This window comes from Lethenteron reissneri, chromosome 51, assembly GCF_015708825.2.
Source record: "Lethenteron reissneri isolate LAM-NWPU_2019-01 chromosome 51, ASM1570882v1, whole genome shotgun sequence".
Lineage (NCBI taxonomy): Eukaryota > Metazoa > Chordata > Hyperoartia > Petromyzontiformes > Petromyzontidae > Lethenteron > Lethenteron reissneri.
Genome location: NC_083829.1, coordinates 8,737,995 through 8,750,423, shown reverse-complemented (window position 1 = coordinate 8,750,423; position 12,429 = coordinate 8,737,995). Strand labels below are relative to the sequence as shown.

The 12,429-nt window shown below is 50.4% G+C and overlaps 1 protein-coding gene across 1 annotated transcript in view; it reads right to left on the bottom strand.

The window, feature by feature from the left end:
* LOC133355566 (amphoterin-induced protein 2-like) overlaps positions 1 to 6,479 on the bottom strand; it is a 36,363-nt gene extending 29,884 nt beyond the window's left edge. The window contains exon 1 of the mRNA XM_061572905.1: positions 4,840 to 6,479. The gene's annotated coding sequence lies outside the window, so the exon portion shown is untranslated. The remainder of the gene's footprint in view (positions 1 to 4,839) is intronic.
* Positions 6,480 to 12,429: the final 5,950 nt, after the last annotated feature.

Sequence of the window (12,429 nt, the reverse complement as noted above, 5' to 3'; positions counted from 1 at the left end):
CACCAGGTCCTCATCATTTGAGGCCGAGTCGACCTCGGTGGAGGCCCAAGACCTGTTCAAATATTCGCCACTGTTTTTGGGGTCGCGAGCGGGAATCCGACTCGGGTCGCCGAGCTCACCGCTCGCTCTGCACCACGTGGTACACGCGTGCTGTGCCCGCGTAGTGGTTTCTGCAAGTTGTAGTCAGAATTGCCACGATTGTCCATGGTCGATCCACTGCTGGACTGAGGCCTCCCCCCATCCCTCAGCAATCGCACGATGAAGCAACCCACCCATCTACGCGGCGGAGTCGTCCGGCACTCTGTAAGGCTGTGCAATGTCCGTTTTTTAAAGAAATACATTTTCTAGGCTTTTTGAGACGGCGAGGCCAACAAACTTTTATTTTTTTCTTCTTTCAAAAAAATCATAAACTCGGCACCTTCACGAGCAACAGCAACGGGCCCCTATTTGCCGGGGCCTAATGTCAGCCGGCTCTGTTTGGGCCCGTGACCCGGAATCAATTTCCGCGCACCGGCACACACCACGTCCAGTATACCCCATAATAATGTAGCGTGCACATTCGTAAGGGGCACTACGTCCGCGACATCCTGCAATGCGCACCACACAAATATAACCTGCAAGGTCAATGGCCAGAACTAGGGGAATGGGGGGGGGGAGAATGTCAATTTGAAGGGACGAGTTCTGGGAACTGGTAACATGTCAACCAAGGCCGTAGCTATTGAGTCAACATTGGGGGGGACCAAATCTCCCAGGGTGTCTCTGGGGGTCCCAACCCAGAAAAATATCTGAATTTGGAAACTAATTTCCTGCCCAAAATATTTTAAAAATTCACTAACACATGGGATGGACTTTATTTATTTTTTACAATAATGTCTAATAGTGTATTGTATTACATTGCTCTGTTTTTACTATTTTTATATTTCTTGATTCATTGTATGTAATGCAGAGATCAGGGATTCGTAAAGTACTACCATAACCACAATCATATAAACACAAATCTATGCATTGATTTATATGAAGACAAGTCCAGCTATTGTGGCCAAGGTTTAGCAAATTGTTGTTTTTATTTACATAGCAATTATTATTTTTATCGCAATATATTGGGCAGGGGGGGCATTTGAGCATATTTGAATATTGGGGGGGATGTGTCCGTCCCAATATATATTATAATTACGGCCTTGATGTCAACTATTACAATTTTTTAAAACAACTGCATCATTGGAGATAATCAGAGATCATGAACTTGCAAGTCCCAATATGTGACGGCGTAAACTGGCAATAGCACGCACAGTCCACGGCTGGAAGAGGGCCTCACAATGCAGCGCAGATCTTGGAGGCCATTTGACCATACTTCACCACGCTGGTCAGTGTGGTTTGATGAAGGCGGGGAGCATAGAAGTACAATACAGCAATGGAGTTTGCGCCAATGCCTTCTGTTACCCACCCATGCAACCCCGATAGTCAGCCATTCTACAAGCACCATCCAGACCCTAAACTACTCAGCTCGCTAAATTTGACATTAGGGCAAATTCTGTGTGATTTAAGCAGAGGAAGAGTCTACGGTTATCAGTCTAAACTCATTCAGGGGCAGGGAATCAACAGCACGGAGGGCAGGAGGGGAGGAGTTCCAGAATGAGGAGGGACCTCCCACAGAGTAGTCACGAAAACTTCAAATCTAGATTAGGTTGACAGGGGGTTCGACAGAAAGCCTCTATCGCTGGAGGGGAGAGTGCGTGGAGGGGAGTGGATTGAGATGAGAGTGGAGAACTAGGAGATTGCGTGGAGGGGAGTGGATTGAGATGAGAGGGAAGAAGTAGGAGAAAGCGTTGAGTGGAGCAGAGTGAGATGAGAGGGGAGAAGTAGGAGAGTGCGTGGAGGGGAGTAGAATGGGATGAGAGGGGAGAGGTAAGATAGTGCGTGGATGGGAGTAGAGTGAGATGATAGTGGAAAAGCAGTAGAGTGCGTGGAGTGGAGTAGATTGAGATGAGAGAGGTAGGAGTTTGCGTGGAGGGGAGTAGAATGGTATGATAGGGAAGAGGTAAAATAGTGCGTGGATGGGAGTAGAGTGAGATGAGAGGGGAGAGGTAGGAGAGCGAGATGAGAGAGGAGAGGTAGGAGAGTGCGTGGATGGGAGTAGATTGAGATGAGAGGTAGGAGAGTGTGTGGAGGGGAGTAGAGTGAGGTGAGAGGGGAGAGGTAGGAGAGTGCGTGGAGGGGAGTAGAGTGAGGTGAGAGGGGAGAGGTAAGATAGTGCGTGGATGGGAGTAGCGTGAGATGAGAGGGGAGAGGTAGGAGAGTGCGTGGAGGGGAGTAGAGTGAGATGAGAGGGGAGAGGTAGGAGAGTGCGTGGAGGGGAGTAGAGTGAGATGAGAGGGGAGAGGTAGGAGAGTGCGTGGAGGGGAGTGGATTGAGATGAGAGGGGAGAGGTAGGTGATTGCGTGGAGTGGAGTAGAGTGAGTTTAGAGGGGAGAGTTAGGAGAGTGCGTGGAGGGGATGAGAGGCGAGGGGTAGGATAGCGAGATGAGAGGGGGAATGTAGGACGAGTCTTGGTAAACGGCGAGTGAGATCTTGGAATTGATCCGGGATTTGATGGGGACTGATCGGGGCACTGGGGGAAATGTGATCTCGTTCGCGGATGCGGGGTCTGGCAGCTCGGCTCTGTGTGCAGTGGAAACAGTGCATATGCATGCTGCAGATGACATCATTGTGTTTGCTTGGTCCCGATAGCGAACAGCTCTCTTCGTGGTCAATACAATAACGGTATTTTTAAAACGACTGTTTTGATTGACAAAATATTCCGTATTTATCATGAATTAATTATTTCATCACTGCGGCAACGAATGCAATTGCACACCGCGTGGAGCCATGGCGCAGTGGTTAGCGCACTGCGCTATGAACCCGACGACCCGAGTTAGATTCCTAGCCACGGCTAACATCATCCTCAGCCAGTCCTCGAACCTCTCATTCACAAGACCACAGTGACCAGCGTGGTCAAGTATGTGCCAAGCATCGATCCCCATCACCAACACAGTTGTCACACACGTTCTAATTCACACGTGGTTATATACAACGTATAGCTGATAATATCAATCAGCTACGCCTATGGTACTGTGTGTGAATGACTAAAATCATGATTAGCATCCCTAACTCACTCAATCTACTGCGAAATGACGGTCTCTCGAGTCAGTCATCGGGGGTTGTTTGACCATACTTCACCACGCTGGTCGATACGGGTCGTGTAATGCGGGGTGAGGGAACCCAGGAAATTGGTCCGGATATTATCATTCGTCACCGACGCCTGCCGCGACCGAAAATCGAACTCGGCTCGCCGCCCTTTTAGGACATCGCAGTTGCGCTAACCGCTGCGCCACCGCTCCACGCATTACAATTGTACTTGCGTAGCGAATCAGCGCGTCCTCGGCACCACTCGGCAGCATGCAGTCTAGAACCTGTTCGTGACAGTACACGACAGTACATTAAAAACCCGTACACGTCCAGGCGCCATACCAGCTCGAAGCCGGCCCCGGTCACACGACGTTGTACATCACAAAGACAAAGATCCCCCTCTGTGTAGCCTTAACATACTGTTGGGGCAAGAGCTGTGAGCGATCTCACACACACACACTAAGCACACAGGCCCCCCGTTGTGGTCAATCCACTGCTGGATGAGTGTCGCCCCCCTCCCCTACCCACGCCGTGCTGGTCGCCCCCCTCCCCTACCCACGCCGTGCTGGTCGCGGTGGTCAGGTGGTATTTCTTTGATCATACTTCATCACGCTGGTCAATGCGGGATAGATGAAAGACGTGGGAGCATAGGAGTAGAGTGCAACAATGGGTTTGCTGCGGCCGCCGTCTGCGACAACCGCTGTCCACACCAGCACTCGCCCATCCGAGCTCTAGCCAGGCTCGGCACCTGCTTAGCTTCCGAGACGTGTCGAGAGAGTCGCACAGCGCGATAACAACACCAGCAGTAGCAGCGTAGCGACTCACCCCACGTCACTTTTAAAGTGACGGTGACGTTACCAGAGCGCTCGTGCCAGGCTAGGTACACTTTGAGTCGATATTTAACGTGAAGCGGCCAGTGGAGGGGATAGCTGCTGAACACTCCCCCCTTGAACGGAGTTCGATTCTTCGGCCACGGCTAAAAGACACGGCTAATGGTTCCGTCTTCCTGGAACCTGCCAGCCTTCACCAACCCACACTGTGACCAGCGTGGTGAAGTAGGGTCAGAGATAACTTCCTGAACCAGCATAGTGCGTGGGGAGGTTTTCGGCCCAATACGGTGGATGAATATCTTGGACCAATCCTTGTGAATCCCACCACCACCAACTTAACCAACTCGCACAGACCAGCGTAGTGAAGTATGGTCAATCAAGGCCACTTACGGGCACGGTTTCCAAGGCTCATCGGGCAGTGGATTGACAAAAGGGGGGTGCAAATACAAAAAATTAACCCGTAAAAACAAAGTTTTTCACTATAAATCCTTTATATGCGTGTTCAATGGGCCACAACCCAGCCCACATTGGTCTTTGAAACGGGCGGCTAGAGTCATCTCGTCCTCTGGCTTGAGATGGCTGCCACCTATGGGTCAGATGATTGCCTGCCACCATTAAGCAATTGGTAATTAAATATATATTTTTTTACCTAAAAAGTGTAAAATTTTGGAAAAATGCTTTCACGAAAATAAATTGTCACGCACAACGAGTCTGTGTGCAAAATGTCAGCTCGATTGGATCACGGGAAGTGGGTTAAAAACGACCGAAAGATTTGCACGGTCGTAAGCGCGCAAGCAAGCAAGCAAGTGAACTTAATATAAAGGATTTAAAAAGAGCGGAGTACCTTTTTAGCTGTCGAGACGGTGGGCCGGGCTTGTAGGAAGATCTCGAGACGATGGCAATAGCATCCCACGCGCGTGACGCTCCTTCACTGGGCGCAGCCACACATCACCGTCGTCGCCGTCGCCTCTTCAATTGCACTTCTTCGTTGGGAACTCCTTTTCTCTCCTCTCGTCTCTCAAACAACGGCCTCGGTTTTGCTGTTGCGATCGCCGAGATAATTTCTTCTGCTGCCGATGGCTTAATAATAATAATGATGTTAGTAATGTGACCGCTATTGAATGATGCTGGGTTCTTCCGGAACGGCCTTCCTCCGGGATGAATCGTGCGTGCGTGCGTGGTGCGAGTCGAGAAATATCAACTTGAATGATAAGAGCGAGAGAACTGGAGAGTGATAGGTATCCGGATCGCGATAATTACAGAGAGGAGCGCTGGCGAGCGAGAATATAAACAAGCAGCCGAGAGAGAGAGACAGAGTGAGCGAGCGAGCTGGTGGTGAGCGGAGCGTTGGAGAAGAGCCGGTAGAACGAGCCGGCGAGCGAGAAATGTGAGAGTCCGAGCTGTGGGATGGATGTGGAGAGCGAGCGAGCGAGAGAGATGGAAAGAACGGCAACACCGCAACAGCCAGAGAATTGGAGGTGCGCTAGAATTGAGAGAAGCGAGCGCACATGAGAGAGGGCGAGAGTCAGGACGATGTGAGCGCGGAGGAAGAAGCGATTGCACCATCCGGGCGCGATCGTCTCACTGCGGCAAACGGACGGCGCTGCTGTTGCTGCTGCTGCTGCCGATGAATTCCACTCTGCGTTGGCGCGTCGCGGGTCACGTATGTCAAGCCAGTGGTGGTGGTGTGGTCGTGATGACGCTGGAACGCATCTCCCGTGTAGCCGAGCTGGGAGTTCGGCGGAACGAGGTGGGCGCTCGTTCACGTAGCAGCAGCAGCAGCACCAACACTCAGCTGGGCGAATACGACATCGGCGATCCACTTTGACTTCCTCTCCCTGCTTGCTTGCTTGCTTTCTTCCTCTCTTTTGGTGATTGAAAATAAAAAATCTAAAACATTAAGCGACGCAAGCTTTCGCTAACGGCCGTGGTGTTTTCTTGTTGCTGCTGTACCACAGTGCTGCATATATAGAGCTGATGGGTTTTTTTTCTACGCCGTATATATATTTGCTCGTGGACGAATGCCGCCGTGCGGGCAATTATGTCACCATCTCTCAGCGTTAGCAATTACAGCGAAGTCATCGTTACAACAACAACCACCACCATCAGCACCACCACCAACCAACCACTGTTTGACTAAACGCGACCAGACCAGAACGCCTGTTTGGCCTGCCTGCTTAAAACATCAAACGCTCGTAATGTATACTGCTGCTGCTGCATACGATGTCAACTCCACTCTCAGTAGCAGCAATAATAGCATCAGCAGCAGCAACAACAACAACAACAACGCATACAATGAAAATGAGTGAATAGAGATGGCTGGCCCACCAAGCCTTCTGCATCATCATCATCATCGCCCCGTACGATCTACGGGCTGAGAACGCAGCAGCAGCATCATCATCATCAACACCACCAACAACCTCCTACTCGGTTAGAAACACATCACACGGACTGACTCCTGCCTGGGCTGACTGCTCCGAGGAATCGCCCACGTACGCAGTGAGGCTCAGTGAGGGATGTCCCCCCCCCCCCACACACAGCATTTAAAGAGCCTCATTCCGGCTTCCCATTGGTCGATTCCCTCCTCACCAGCTCCGCCCACTGCTGGAAGTGGGCGTATCTGGATGTCATTGTACCACCCCCCTCACCTCACTGGATTGCGGTGATGATGATGGTGTGAGTGATGGAGATCATTATCAGTAATTCGTTAGTTTGAAGTTGATTTTGTTGAAGCAGGTGAGTCGCATTTGTGAGAGAGCTGCATCAGTCAAATGACAAACACAATGTTTAACATGTTTAATTGCAATTAGTAGTATGCGTTGCTTAATTGATTGAACAATTGTACATACATTGCCCTTGTTTTCGGTGTTGTTTTCAATATAAAGCCCTCTTGGGTTTCCAAGATCACCTGCACACCTTTTGACCTCGTTTTTTTATTTGCACTGTTTGTTTTTCACTTGTGCGAATACAATTTTTTTTTAATTACGCAAATGAGCTGAAGTAAACTAAAACTAAACTATTTATTTTTATTTTACCAGGTAAGGCGAAGCGATACAACTCTTTTTCAGAAGCGACCTGGCCACAAGTGATAGCCCAACGAAGAGGCTTATCACGTGGAAAATTTTAGTAGCAGCCGAATACTTTAAACGCGGGGTGATGTTGATTCTAAATGTGGAGGGGGAAAACCGGAGGACCCGGAGAAAAATTCACACGACCACGGGGAGAGAGACACGCAAACTCCAAATATACAGCAGTGGGCGTCGGGATCGAACCCACGACCTCCTGTATACCAGGCGAGGTAGTTAACATCTCCTAGCCACCGTGATAATGATAAGAGAGAGAGATCGCAAACTCCAAATATACGCAGCAGGCGGCAGGGTCGGGATCGAACCCACGACCTCCTGTGTATCAGGCAAGGGAGTTAACATCTCATAGCCACCGTGATGATGATCAGAGAGAGAGAGACACGCAAACTCCAATTATACAGCAGGCGTCAGGGTCGGGATCGAACCCACGACCTCCTGTACACCAGGAAGAGGTAGTTAACATCTCCTAGCCACCGTGATGATGATAAGAGAGAGAAAAACACGCAAACTCCAAATATACAGCAGCAGGCGTCAGGGTCGAGATCGAATTCTACGACCTCATGTGTACCAGGCGAGGGAGTTAACATCTCCTAGCCACCGTGATGATGATAAGAGAGAGAAAAACACGCAAACTCCAAATATACAACAGCAGGCGTCAGGGTCGAGATCGAATTCTACGACCTCCTGTGTACCAGGCGAGGGAGTTAACATCTCATAGCCACCGTGATGATGATCAGAGAGAAAGAGAGACGCAAACTCCAATTATACAGCAGGCGTCAGGGTCGGGATCGAACCCACGACCTCCTGTAGACCAGGCGAGGTAGTTAACATCTCCTAGCCACCGTGATGATGTGCAGAGAGAGAGAGAGACACGCAAACTCCAATTATATAGCAGGCGTGAGGGTCGAAATCGAACCCACGACCTCCTGTGTACCAGGCGAGGTAGCTAACATCTCATAGCCACCGTGGCGTCCTAAGCACTGTACTTTACAGCAATGATGCAAATATAAATTAGTACAAAGACAACGAGGTCACGTGGAAAATCGAAAATACAGCGTTGCCACCACTTGTCACGATTCTCCAGATTTTTATTATCAGTAATCCGATATCATCGTCGAATCGTCACCCATGGTCAATCCACTGCTGGATCGCTCCGTCTCCTTCCGATGCGCTCTCAGACGCGCTCCATTCCACTTCGTTGTAATGCTGCGTATATCCGGGCGTCGCCTAGGTCGACTCAGCCTTAAATGAGTATCTCCCGCGGTGTGTAAACATCATTACTGGGGGAGATAAAGGCGGCCGTGCCAACGACTTGCCACACCAGCCCCTCGTGGGCCGGCCTGGCCTTCATAAGGGCCTCCGAAAAGCACTTGCCCCAAGAGCCGGTCGAAGGCTATACGGGGGATCTTTGTCTTTGGAGGTGTGAGAAGACACGCACGCATTAGCGTACACGTTGCTGTGATTAATGTCGGGTGTACGTATTGATGCTGTGGCTGTCCTGCCAAGATTTATATGCGGAGTGTGTGAGTTTGTTCTTTCATTGTTCTAATATACGGTGTATAAATCACACTGAAGTATGTTTTATAATCAGTCCAATTTCTTTACAGGCGTACGCAAGGGGCACTGGTGGTAAATCAGCTGTTGCGTTGGTACAGCAGCAGCAGCAGCAGCATCAGCAAGGGCCTGTCAACCTGAAGGACACACACACATTGCTTCCGAAGTCAAGGTGAGAGCTGCTCCCTCTCTTTGCCCTGTTCAAAGTTAAAGGCGCAGCCCTGAAAGCGCTTCGATCCACTCCCACTGCTTGGCGGAACGGACTCCACTAAGGGGCCGTCCATAAATGACGTCACGCGATTTTGGACGATTTTTGACCCCCCCCCCCCTTTCGTCACACGACGTCACAAAAAGTCAGACCCCCCCCCCTCAAATATGACGTCACAAAGCTCTGCCCCCCCCCCCCAAAAATAAAACATGCTTCAAATCGCTTTAAACTATTGTCATTGTAGTGCGTATTTAATGTGGCGCTGCACTCTGATGTTGTAGGAGAAAACATTTATTAAAAATATATTTAATTAAGTAGAACGTGTTGTCTATATTTATTTAAAGTTGCGCATTTTACGTGACGTCACTATTTCTCACCCCCCCCCCCCTCGTCACACATCGTCACAAATGTCTGACCCCCCCCCCAGGTGCGTGACGTCATTTATGGACGCACCCAGACATGTGGGAAGAGCTGGGGGTACCCCCCCCCCCCACGTGACCCCACCCCACACGTGACCCGCCGCCGGTCGACGAACGGTGAGTGGTTTTGTACCCCACGCTCTTGCAGCCAAGTCCCCTCTCTGTCTCCTCTCCTCCTCCCGTGGTGAATCCAGGTCGGCTAAATAAGACGGCAACAACAACAAAGATAAAAAAATATATAATCAAGTTCCATAGCTGTCAACCCATGCGGTTTACCCAGTATTCTTGTACATGGAAATTGAGTTTTCCGGTCCATACGGAATTTTAAAAAATGTGTTTGTCTATTTGTTTGTGTTTCTCTCTTGTGATGGGACTGTAGGATGAACGTTGAGATTGATAAGGGGCACGGGGTGACCAATAAGCTCTGAATTGGTCTGTAACAAGGTAGGGCACTGATAAGGGGTTGACAGGTATTATTATAGACAGAGACCCATAGAGATTCATAGAGACCCACAGAGATACATATAGCCATAGAGATAGCTATATATAGCGTAGATGTCAACCCATACGGTTTACCCGTATTATTGCACAGGGAAATTGAGTTTTCAGGTCCATACGGCGTACGGCCGTTTCAATACGGGCAGCAAATTGTATTGTCTATTTGTATTTCTCCCTTGTGATGGGACTTTGTAGGATGAACGTTGAGATTGATAAGGGGCACGGGGTGACCAATACGGTTTGAACTGGTCTGTAATAAGGTAGGCAGCACTGATAAGGGGTTGACCGGTATGCAGTTTGGAGACTCGGCTCTGTGTTCTGTGGAGCGACTCCACAACAGCTGAGCAACAGGGGGGTGGCTGGGAAGGGGCTGGGAGGTTTGTGAAACGGCAAAACTTTTTATTCCAAAACTCACCTTCAGAAGGGCGAGTGGCGAATCTTGCGACAGCGATGAGAGAGACCCTCGTCCCCCACGTCACAACGCCGCAGCTAAATGCCTCAAATCTCACGTGGGAAGCCGTGCCCCTTTCTCTGCCGTGCACGTGGGGCTCTGTGGGCCAATCCCCGATCACCATTTTGCATTCACCTGTCATCTGTGATGCATCTATCTTCTATTCGAAAAGTCTTTCAGAAGGCCTGAATCAGCAAGTTATTAAAAAAAGTGAACCCCCCCCCCCACCCAGATGTGGGGGTAAAAGGTTGATCCAACAAGTTTACAACAATTGTCGACCCCCCCAAAAATGTTATCACCCCCCCCCCCCAGTGAGTGTATAGGTATATGTGCCTACACGACCTACATACAATGGTCAGTAGTATCTGCACAAATTAGTGGGAGTAGGGGGAGTGCAGGACATCAGTGGGGGCGACGGGCGAGCCGAGAAACCCTCTCGGCGTTTCGCGCCTGGCTCCACGTAGCGACTTGCAGGGTGACGCCTGACTCCGCGTAGCGACTTGCAGAGTGCAGGTGTGAGCGGGCGAGCTCACACCGGCTGCTTTCTTCTTGGTTCTTTCGGCAAAGTCACGTAGAAGGGAAATAATAAAATAATAAAAATAAAACATAATAAAATAATTCTCACGACGTTTCGGCCACAACGCAAGCAGCCGTCCTCAGGTGAAGACCAGGTCTGTAGGGGAGGCAGCGTCTGAATGAAACACCACCACGCTTGGAGCGTATATTTAAGCTGGGTTGGAAGGGGGGAAGGGCGCCTTGACAAAATAATTTGCATATCAATAGGAATTTAGCATATTTATGGGAAATGCAGGAATGTGATTAGTACTACTTGTGAAATGCGTAGTAGGTGAGCGGGGGGTTTCAAAGTCATATTATGCCTCCCACCTGCCCTTCCCCAAGCCCTTCGCGAAAGCTTTGGGGAAGGGACGGGAAGGAGTGGAGGGGCGCGGAGGGAGGGGGGAAGAGGATGGGCGATGGAGAAGAGGTGAGACTTGGATAGATCTCGGAAGCTCAGCAGGTTTGCGCCTGGATGGCGCTTGAACTGGTCACTCGCCGTCCATTGCAGGTGCTATAGGCTTCCGAGGGTCAACACGATGGGTGGCAGAGGGCAGCGCAGCGCGACCAATTGCTGTACTGCACCTCTACGCTCATGCGTCAGCGCTGCCGGCCTTTACCAACGTGCACCGACGGGAGTGGTGAAGTATGGACAGGCAACACCCCCCCCCCTCGCCCACGACTGACGGACAACGGCATGGGGGAGAGGCCTTCATCCAGAAGTCGATTGTCAATGCACTTAGGCTTCCTCATGGCGTTTCTCACATTTCAGATGACTCAGGCCCGAGCAGAATCCTCGCCTTACAAAGGGAAAATGTAATCTTAGCCAGGGCTGTGGATGAATTAATCAGCCAATGCTCGAGAGGTGATCTCGGAGACTCGATGCTGTGTCCCACGTACGGACGGACCATATCGAATGCTCACTTGAATGCGTCTCATTATCCTTTTCGGAGGCGATCGCTCGGGCAAGCTGTGTTCACGATGTTGCTTGCGGGGTTTTTGTTTTTCCCTTTCCCCATCGGCAAGGCCAACGAGGACGCCCCTTTGCCCTGCCCGTGGTCAATCATTTCGCCAATTAAATTGAATCAATCAGTCAACGTCCGGTGGCAATAAGCAATGTACAGCAATCCCGTTGAGGTGGAGTGGTGGCGCTGTCGTTGGTGCGCTACGTTTGGAACTTGGCCGTCCTGACTCTTGATTCCTCGCCTACGGCTAAAATCAGTGGCGATTGATAACAGGTCCCAGGCACCACCTCCCCTCCCCCCTCGCCGCTGCCGCCACCACTGACCGGCACTGACGGAGCGTGGTGAAGTATTGCAGAATTGGCGTCTTGTGGCGAAGTGGGCGTTCTTGCGTGCGGCGAGTTGATCATCTCAGCCCGGTCACCGATGATTGCCCCTCTTCACTGGAATAAACTGGCCTCCCTTGTCGCACAGTCTCTCTCTCTCGCTACCTTCCGATCTTCTCTTAAACCCCACTCATCATTTTCTCTTGCCACCACCACCACCACCTCATTGTACACATTTTCCATCCACTCATCTCGTTTCATGTCGCCAAACACCTTGTGCCATCGATAGTTCACCGTACAGCGCCTTCCTTAAGGCGCTAATTAAATGTATGATTGTGTAAGATTCAAATTTGACTCTGCGCTCAATTTGGCTAA